At 49.0% G+C, this 10,185-nt stretch overlaps 1 protein-coding gene across 4 annotated transcripts in view; it reads right to left on the bottom strand.

The window, feature by feature from the left end:
• Window positions 1-9,943, bottom strand: part of LOC137375240 (calcium-binding protein 39) — a 145,715-nt gene extending 135,772 nt beyond the window's left edge. For 2 of the 4 annotated variants that reach the window (XM_068042091.1, XM_068042092.1), the window contains exon 1: window positions 2,769-2,934. The gene's annotated coding sequence lies outside the window, so the exon portion shown is untranslated. Of the gene's footprint in view, window positions 1-2,768; window positions 2,935-9,744 lie in introns of those variants that run through there. The other 2 variants (XM_068042093.1, XM_068042094.1) reach the window with 2 other exon arrangements.
• Between the last annotated feature and the right edge of the window lie 242 nt (window positions 9,944-10,185).

Here is a 10,185-nt window from a genome sequence, read left to right on the forward strand (position 1 = left end):
TCTTTGTTCTATGCCATGCACAAATCCCCATTGTAGTATACACAAATGATTTGGAGGAAAATGTAGCTGGTCTGATTAGTAAGTTTGCGGACGACACAAAGGTTGGTGGAGTTGCGGACAGTGATGAGGATTGTCAGAGGATACAGCAGGATATAGATCGGTTGGAGACTTGGGCAGAGAAATGGCAGATGGAGTTTAATCCGGACAAATGTGAGGTAATGCATTGTGGAAGATCTAATACAGGTGGGAAGTATACAGTAAATGGCAGAACCCTTAGGAGTATTGACAGGCAGAGAGATCTGGGCGTACAGGTCCACAGGTCACTGAAAGTGGCAACGCAGGTGGATAAGGTAGTCAAGAAGGCATACGGCATGCTTGCCTTCATCGGCACAAAGGTTGGTGGAGTTGCGGACAGTGATGAGGATTGTCAGAGGATACAGCAGGATATAGATCGGTTGGAGACTTGGGCAGAGAAATGGCAGATGGAGTTTAATCCGGACAAATGTGAGGTAATGCATTTTGGAAGATCTAATACAGGTTGGAAGTATACAGTAAATGGCAGAACCCTTAGGAGTATTGACAGGCAGAGAGATCCCCAAACAGCCCCACTCCTCCTTTTACTATTTATATGTCTGTAGAAAACTTTGGGATTCCCTTTTATGTTAGTTGCCAGTCTCTGTTCATACTCTCTCATTGCTCTTATTTGCTTTTTTACTTCCCCTTTGAAACTTCTATATTCCTCCTGGTTCTCAATAGTATTCTCTACCTGGCATCTGTCAGAGGCCCACTTTTTCTTCTTTCTCTTAATCTCCATCTCTTTTGTCATCCAGGGAGCTCTGGATTTGTATGCCCTTCCTTTCCCCTTTGAGGGAACATACCTTGACTGCGCCCAAACTCTCTCTGCTTTGAAGGTAGCCCATTGTTCAGCTTTGAATCCAATTTATTCGTCCCAGATCTGTTCTTAGCCCACTGAAGTTGGCTTCCCCTCAGTTAATTATTTTTACTCAGGATTGTTCTTTGTCCTTTTCCATAGTCAGCCTAAACCTTATGATACAATGATCATTTCCCCCTAAATGTTCTCCTACTGACACTTGATCCACTTGGCCCACCTCATTCCCAAGAACCAGGTCTAGCAGTGCCTCCTTTCTCATTGGACGAGAAATATATTGCAGAAAAATTTCCAGAAAACACTCTAGGAACTCTTGCCCTTTACACTACTACTATCCCAGTCTATGTTTGGATAATTAAAGTCTCACATAAAACTACCCTTTAATTTTTGCACCTCTAATTTCCTTGCAAATCTGTTCCTCTACATCCTTCCCACTAGTTGATTACCTATAGACAACATCGAGTAACGTAACTGCACTTTTTTGTTCCTTAGCTCTAGCAAAATAGATTCTGTCCTCAATCCCTCTGGGACATCCATTTTCTCCAACACTGCAGTGCTCTCCTTAATCAATACTGCCACCCCTCACCCCTTTTTTCCCTTTCCTATTTTTCCTGAAGACCCTTGTATCCAGGAATATTTAACACCCAGTCTTTCCCTTCTTTGACCCATGTCTCTCTTAAAACCACAATATCATATTTCCAAGTCAATCAATGCCTATAACTCACCAATCTTATTAACATTCCATGCAAGAACATACATACACATAAACCCTAAAACTAGAAGGAACTTGTCTTATTTCAGCAAATAGTATTTAACATACATGCAAATCATCCCTTCACTAAACCATTTTATAAAAATCAATACAGCCCTGAATTTGCATCAAAGCACTGAAATGAAAAATTAACCAAATTGATGTAGATATGTTTGAAATTAAATAATTCAGATAATATAGGGTGCTTGAAACATGTGCTAGAGCTAATTATCTCTTAAACCCTGCAGGACTGAAGAACTTAACGGTTCTCCATTTTGGTTACATTTCATGTTAAGTTCTTAGTAAGATCTGAGTATAAAATTTTAGTTCCTTGCTAAACAAAACTTTGCAACTTTATTAGAAATGTTGCGGGCGGGCCGGAATAGGCGCTTCTGAACTTGACATCATTAGATTTTCCATCTACAAGTGAAACAGCATAAACAGAGTACTCTTGAGGTCATTCGTAACCCAAGAAGAAGGAACACTGCAGTCTATCTGAACATTAAGGAGGTTATATCAGCCGCCCTGGAAGCACCTGCAGAGTGCAAGAGTGCTCGCAATGTGATTTTAAATTAATTGTTTACAGGAAAGAAAAATACCTCTTAGTACAGTTATTTTGAGGGGCATTATATCTTCTGTTGCACTGCCGACATGTTATATAGTTGTGTGTTGGGGGGGGGGGATGGGGGCTGCATTACTCAGTGCAGGAATGTCAGACCGCGCTGCAGTTTGCGCGACAATGAAACAGCCGATTGAGGCAGGTGCAAAGACAGCCAGGAAGCAGTAGTATCCCTGCTGCTAGCCCAGAGACCCTCACTCCCGCCTTTCAAAAATCAAAGGCACTGCAAACGGATAGACAGGGAGATTAACAATGAAATCAATGGCGCGGCGGCTTCAACATCAACCCGCCCCCGGCCGCCCATTTAAACTTCTCAGGGGAGTAGGGGAACGCGGCACTCCCTGCAAACACACACACACCCCTATCACGCCGCCAGGTTAGGGCCAAGCTCCCAGCTCACACACACTGCGACTAGGCCGCAGGAATATGCCAGGGCCCGAATGAGTACGGGGCCAAGAGTCAGGGGGTCTTCTCCCGGCCAACAACGTGACGGACAGCCAGTGACTCACGGTATTTAATTGAGCTCCCTGGGACTCAGCCTCTGGTTTTTCCGTGCGGCCTAATTCGTGGTACTATGCACTCCCGGCTCTCTCTGCCGCTTCCTTCTCTTCACCCACGGGGCGGCCCCGCGACCTACTGCGTCAGCGCGTCAAGGCTCCTCGCGCGGCGTCGTAATGTCATGGCGCCTGCCACTCGCCAGAGGGAGGAGGGTAGGGGGGGGTAAGGGGAGGGGTAAGGGGAGGGGTAAGGGGGGGGGAAAAGGGGGTAAGGGGAGGGGTAAGGGGGGGGGAAAGGGGGTAAGGGGAGGGGTAAGGGGGGGGGAAAGGGGGTAAGGGGAGGGGTAAGGGGGGGGGAAAGGGGGTAAGGGGAGGGGTAAGGGGGGGGGAAAGGGGGTAAGGGGAGGGGTAAGGGGGGGGAAGGGGGGGAAAGGGGAAGAGGGGGGAAAGGGGGAAAGGGGGAGGAGGAAAGGGAGGGGAGGGGGGAAGGAAAGGGAGGGGAGGGGGGAAGGAAAGGGGGGGAAAGGGAAGAGGAAAGGGGGAGGGGGAAGGAAGGGGGGGGGAGGGGGAAGGGGGGAGGAAAGGGGGAGGGGGAAGGGGGGAGGAAAGGGGGAGGGGGAAGGGGGAAGGGGGAAGGGGGGAGGAAAGGGGGAGGGGGAAGGGGGGAGGGGGAAGGGGGGAGGAAGGGGGGGGAAAGGGGGAGGGGGGAGGAAGGGGGAAGGGGGAGGGGAAAGGGGGAGGGGGAGGGGGAGGGGGGAGGAAAGGGGGAGGGGAAAGGGGGAGGGGGAGGGGGGAGGAAAGGGGGAGGGGGAAGGGGGGAGGAAAAGGGGGGGGGAAGGGGGGAGGAAAGGGAGAGGGGAGAGAGGGAGGGAGAGAGAGGGAGGGAAAGGGATGGAGGGGAAAGGGGGGGAAAGGGATAGGGGGGGAAAGGGATGGAGGGGAGGGATAGGGGGGGAAGAAGAGGAAGGGGTGGGGAAAGGGGGGGAGGTGGGGAAAGTTGGAAGGGGGAGGGGGAAGGGGGAGGGGAGCGGGGTAGAGGGATGGGGGGTGGGGAGGGTAGGGGGAGAGAGATGGGGAGGGTAGGGGGAGAGAGGAGGGGAGGGAATGGGGGGTGGGGAGGGGGGGAAGGGGGAGAGAGGGGGGCAGGGGGGAGGGATAGGGGGGTGGGGGAGAGGGATAGGGGGGTGGGGGGAGAGGGATAGGGGGGTGGGGGGAGAGAGGGGAGGGGAAGGGAGGGGGAGAGAGGGGAGGGGAAGGTAGGGGGAGAGAGGGGAGGGGGAGAGAGGGGAGGGGGAGAGAGGGGAGGGGAAGGTAGGGGGAGAGAGGGGAGGGGGAGAGAGGAAGGGGGGGGTGAAGGTGGGGTGGGGAGGGGGAAGAGAGGGAGGGATGCAGCAGGGGGAGGAGAGGGGAGGTGGGTGGGTGGAGCTGGGTGAGGCAGGAGGAGAGGGGAGCGAGGGGGAAGTTAGAGGGGCGGGAGGAAGGGGGGAGGTGGTCCACCCTGGTCCATTCCTCCATCACCCACAACACCTCGTCCCCTACCCTTGGCACCTTCCCATGCAATCGCAGGAGATGTAATACCTGCCCTTTTGTCTCCTCTCTCCTCTCTATCCAAAGCCCCAAACATTCCTTTCAGGTGAAGCAGTGATCTACTTGTACTTCCTTCAATTTAGTATACTGTATTCGCACCTCACAATGTGGTCTCCTCTACATTAGGAGACCAAACGTAGGTTGGGTGACTGCTTTGCAGAATACCTCTGCACAGTTCAAAAGCATGACCCCAAACTTCCAGTTGCTGCCTTTTCAACACACTCCCCTGCTCTCATGCCCACATTTCTGTGCTTGGCCTGCTGCACTGTTCCAGTGAACATCAACGCAAGCTCGAGGAACAGCACCTCATCTTTCGATTAGGCACTCTGCAGCCTTGCGGACTCAACATTTTCAACAATTTCAGAGCATGACTGGCCTTTTGTTTAAATTTTGTTATTATTTTATTTTTTAACCATGTGCCTGTTTTTCATGTTAGTGCTTTTGGACACAGCTGCTCATTACTCTGCCATTATCACTCTCTCTGGGCTAATGCTTTGTCTTTCACCACAACATTCTTGCTCTCTTTGCTTTTGTCCCATGACATCTTTGTTATTTAATCTCTCTTGCCCTCTGCCTTATCACACATCTTCCCTCTTGCTCTCTTCCCCACCAGACCCCTCTTCACTTGCTTAAAACCGAATTCTTTTCTAACATTTGCCAGTTCTGATGAAAGGTCACAAACCTAAAATGTTAACTCTGCTTCTCTCTCTTCCTGACCTGCTGAGTATTTCCAGCAATTTCTGTTTTTATTTCAGATTTCCAGCATCTGCAATATTTTGCTTTTATTTAAATCCCAACATGTGCCTTGCCCTTCCCTGCAGAGACCTGCAGCTGCTGACACGAGAGGGCACTGGAGGACTTAGAGCACCCAGATCCTCTGCAACACAATGATCAGCGTCAGCATTGGTGAGGAGCAGTGGAACCAGAAGCTTGGCTTCACCAGAAGACAGTGTCTGAGGGATACCGTGGGTTGCAGCAACAAGTATCAGGGCACACTGAGCACTACCAGTGGCTGTAAAGATCACTGTGATTCTGAATGTCTATGTCCACCATTTCACTCTGCTAAGGAAACAGCCTGCTTAGGAGGGTGAGGTGAAGGAACAAGATGAAGAGGATATCAAAGAAGCTGATAATGAAAAGGAAGAGCAAGAGCCAGCAATGCTACCAGCTGCCAGAGCTCTACGGCAATAAATGATTAACAAACAGTTCTGTTGAATCAACTGTTCACTCCAATGGAACCAACTATCCCTCCTACCACAATATAGAATCATAGAAATCTAAGAAATTTACAGCATGGAAGGAGGCCATTTGGCTCATCGGGCTAGTGCCGGCAGACAAGGAGCCATCCAAGCCTAATCCCACTTTCTGGCTCTAGGTCCGTAGACTTGTAGGTTACAGCACTTCAAGTGCATATCCAAGTACTTTTTAAATGTTGTGAGGGTTTCTGCCTCTACCACCCTTTCAGGCAGTGAGTTTCAGACCCCCACTACCCTTGGGTGAAAATATTGCCCCTCAAAACCACCTACCTCTTAGCCTAAAGTTATGGACCTAGATCCTTCATAATTTTTATACACTTCAATGAGGTTCCTCTGTTCCAGATAAAACAATCCCACTATCCAATCTTTCCTCATAACTAAAATTCTCCAGTCCAAGCAACGGCCTCGCAAATCTCTCCTGTATTGTCTCAACTACAATCATAGCTTTCCTGTCGTGCAGCGACCAGAACTGCACACAGTACTCCAGCTGTGGCCTCACCAGTGTTTTATACAGTTCCAGCATAACCTTGCTGCTCTTATGTTCTATGCCTTGGCTAGTAAAGGGAAATATGCCTTCTTGACCACCTTATCTACCTGTCCAGCCACCTTCGGGGATCTGTGGACATGCACTCCAAGGTTCCTCTGTTCCTTTATACTTTTTGGTATCCTACCATTTACTATGTAAAATCCACCCTTTATACACAGCTGATGAATGCCCTCATCTTGAGCACTAGTGCCAGTGCAGAAACTACTGGACAACAGCAAACTGGTTCATAATGATTAATTTCATAATTCATTACAGTGAAGTTTTGAAAACTAAAAATCACTTGTGTATATCCCTGTCTTGTATATTCTTTTGCCTTTTCTGGTGCAACTGGCTGGGTACTGGATGGCTGCTGAACTTCCACTTGAGGTGGCCATGTTGGTGACCTCAAGGAGATCTGGTCTTAGCGGGCTCGAATGCAGACTACAGCATGTTGGTGGCAGCCAGAACAGTCTGACTCAGCTGGCTGTCTGGCACCAACATGGTCACTAGTTGAGGCTGGCAGAGGAGAGATAGTGGTATATTGATAATGTCACTGAACTAGTAATCCAGTGGCCCAGGCTAATTATCTGGGGACACGTTCAAATCCCACCATAGCAGCTGATGGAATTTACTTCAATTAATTAATAAATTCAGTTAATTAATAAATACCTGGAATTGAAAGCTAGTCTCAGTAATGGTGCCCTAAAACTATCGATTGGTCATAAAAACTCATCTGGTTCGCTAATGCCCTTTAGGGAAGGAAATCTGTCATTGTTACCTGGTCTGGCCTACATGAGACTCCAGACCCACAGCAATGTGGTTGACTCTTAACTGCCCTCTGAAATGGCCTTGCAAGCCGTTCAGTTGTCAACAACAATTAGGGATGGGCAACAAATGTTGACTTTGCCAGCAACACCCACATTCCATGAAATAATAAATAAAAGGAGAGAGACTCTCCTGAGAGACAATAGTATGCATCTCTCCCATGGTGCCATTACCACCATCTTGGAGCTATGCCTTAGCACTTTCACTTTCCAATGTAAGAAGAATATGACACTTTGGAAACTTCTTTCCATGGTCTGCTTCATGCTTTGAATACCAGAGGAGATGCTGAAACTCAAAGCTCAGTTGGCAGAAGTCAACTTCCATCAAATCTGTCCTCAGACGCTCCATCAATGTGGGTTCCTCTGTAGTGTTCATAGGGTGACCCCATGACCCATGGTTGACTGCTACATTTCTATGTCCATCTGAAATACCCTATAACAAGTTGAACCGGACTCCTCCATGGTTTTTATCACCGTGAGCTGATTCACTGACAGGCAGTCCAATGCACTGAATAGTTGGAAGCTCACCCGATGAGCTAATTCCTGGGTCAACCTGTCCCCCTGCCCATACTCTTGAGCACTTGTGCTCAGTAAATCTTCCAGTACAGATACCTCTCGTAGCCCCTCTACAGTACATGGGGTATAGGGTTCTAGTTTCTGAGCTGATACATGTAAGAATAAAGTTGAATGATGGGGCTGGATTTTGTGTAGGAGGTGGGACTCCCAACACTGGGCTGTAAAGGCTGGGGGAACCCATCTCTGCATTTTCACAGTCCCCCACCCCGAGTGATCCTCCGGTGTTTTAAATTTAAGTTTCAGCAGGCTGGATCCCCATCTCTTTAAAGATGGCTCCATGATCTACTGGCTAATCAGAGAGCTGGCAGCTCAGTAGTGTCAGCAGCGCCACTGGGAGCGGTGGCCACTGCCGGTACTGCAGAGGCCCCAGACCCAGGCCCAATGGTGGAACCCTGGACAAGAGGTAGGTGAGACAGGGTCACCGGGGTCAGTCTGGAAGGCCCTGGTTGGGGGTGGTCTTGCGGTCCAGGGGGAGTGATGTCCCGGGGGGTCCTCCGTGGGCCTTAGGTAGCCCATGGAGGAGGGACCCCACCCCAAGCCTGCAGGAAGGATACCTCGTTTTACAAGGCACCCTCCCCACATAAGACCCCAGCGGCGGTGGGACGAGGCCCTACTTGGCCGATAATACGTCTCTTAAGGGTCTCAATTGGCCTCTGGGTGGGAAGGCAGTCATTGGCCTATCCCGCCCCCAGGAAGATCGCTCGGCGATGGGCCTTCCCCCACCCCCCCAATACCCATTGTGATACTCCATTGTTTTGGCGTGAATGGAGGAGAGTGATGAGAAGTGTGAAATAGAAGGCATGTGAGTTCTGGGGCTATAAGTACTGAGGGCTAAGAACAGTAAGAAAGATTTGAGTAGGATGCTCAACTTAGCAGTTTGGGTCAGGACATTCAATTTCTTGAGGCATTGCAGGCAAGTCCTAGCTGCAATGATCCTTGCATTGATTTTCCCCACCATCACTACACACTGAGTCATAGAGTCATTTATGGCACAGTAGGAAGCTGTTCATCCCATCAAGTCCATGCCAGCTCTCCTTGGAGCTATGCAATCAGTCCCACTCCCCAGCATAATGCCTGTGGTCCTGCAAGTCTATTTCTGTCAGGTGGCCATCCAGTTTCCTTCTGAAAATCATTGATTGTCTCCACTTCCAATACTCTTGTATGCAGCGAGTTCCAGTTTATTACCACCCACTGTGTAAAAAAGTGCTTCCTCATGTTCCCTCCGGATCTCTTGCCCAAATCTTTCAATCTGTGTTCCCTGGTCCTTCTACCATTTGTTTTTCCTTGTCTAACTTAGCTAAACCTGTCATAATCTTGTACACTTCTATTAAATCTCCCCTCAATCTCCTTTGGTCTCAGGAGAACAAACCCAACTTTTCCAACCTCACCTTGTAACTAAAATCCTCCATCCCTGGAAACGTTATGGTAAATCTCCTCTGCACCCTCTCAAGGATGTTCACATCCTTCCTAAACTGTGGTGACCAGAACTGGATGCATTACTCCACCTGGGGCCTAACCACAGCTTTATAAATGTTCAGCATAACTTTCCTGCTTTTGTACTCAATGCCTCTATTTATGAAGCCCAAGATCCCATACGCTTTACTAACCACTGTCTCAATATGTCCTGCCACCTTCAAAGATTGATGCCCATGCACCTTCTGGTCCCTCTGTTCCTGTACACTCTTTAGAACTGTGCCATTAAGTATATATTGCCTCACCCTATTCATGCTGCCAAAATGCTTCACCTCATACTTGTTAGTATTAAATTCTATCTGCCACCTGTCTGCCATTCTACTAGCCAATCTATGTCCTGTTGCAGGTGGTTCATAGCATCCTCACAGATTGCTGCACCTCCAAGTTCGGTGTCATCAGCAAATTTTGAGATTCTACTCTGTATTCCAAGATCCAAGTCATTTATATATAGCAAAAAAAGCAGCGGTCCCAGCACTTGTTCTGGCAACCTTCCACCTCTGTAGGGAAGAGCTACTTCCTTATCCTGGTCACCTCTACCAGCACCTCCAATGCAGTATCAGAATAGCTGGGGTGATGGGTTGGGGGCTTCCTGAGTCTCCCATAGCACCCATGTCTGCCATTTTGCCTGCACCTCCCCTTTCAAGAGGTCCAGGCTGCCTTTAAATTACATGACTGACACCCTATTTCCCGTTGCCCACCAATCAGCGAACTGCCAACAAACAACAGAAATAGCACTGGCAACTCACCAATCAAATGAGGCACAAGTTCCAGGTTCATTTGTGCCCCTCCCTCACATGGTCAGGCATGTATTACGATCATGCTGCCCAGTCCATATCACTTTCCGGTGCTACTGGGACTTCTCCCATAAAGTTTCAAATTTGAGAAGTACTATTAGTTACTATCCTAGGACTTGAAGTGCACGACAACATGGTTGATCTGACAGAAGTCCCCTGTAGTTCATTGGAATGTGCCTGCAGAGTAAAGGTTGAGAACTGTGGCCACAGTGACAGCTCTATGTATTGTGGATCCTGGTTCCGGATCTGGCTACCACAGAAAGCAGAACTGCAAAATGTGGTCACTGAAGTGCAGCCTCCTGAGACAGAGCTTTTGGACACGTCTTGGAAAGTGCTTCAGCGTCCAAATGTCTTGCTGGAAAAGGTTGTGCTGGGATAGTCTGGCTCTCCTTT

This window comes from Heterodontus francisci, chromosome 11 (assembly GCF_036365525.1).
Source record: "Heterodontus francisci isolate sHetFra1 chromosome 11, sHetFra1.hap1, whole genome shotgun sequence".
NCBI lineage: Eukaryota > Metazoa > Chordata > Chondrichthyes > Heterodontiformes > Heterodontidae > Heterodontus > Heterodontus francisci.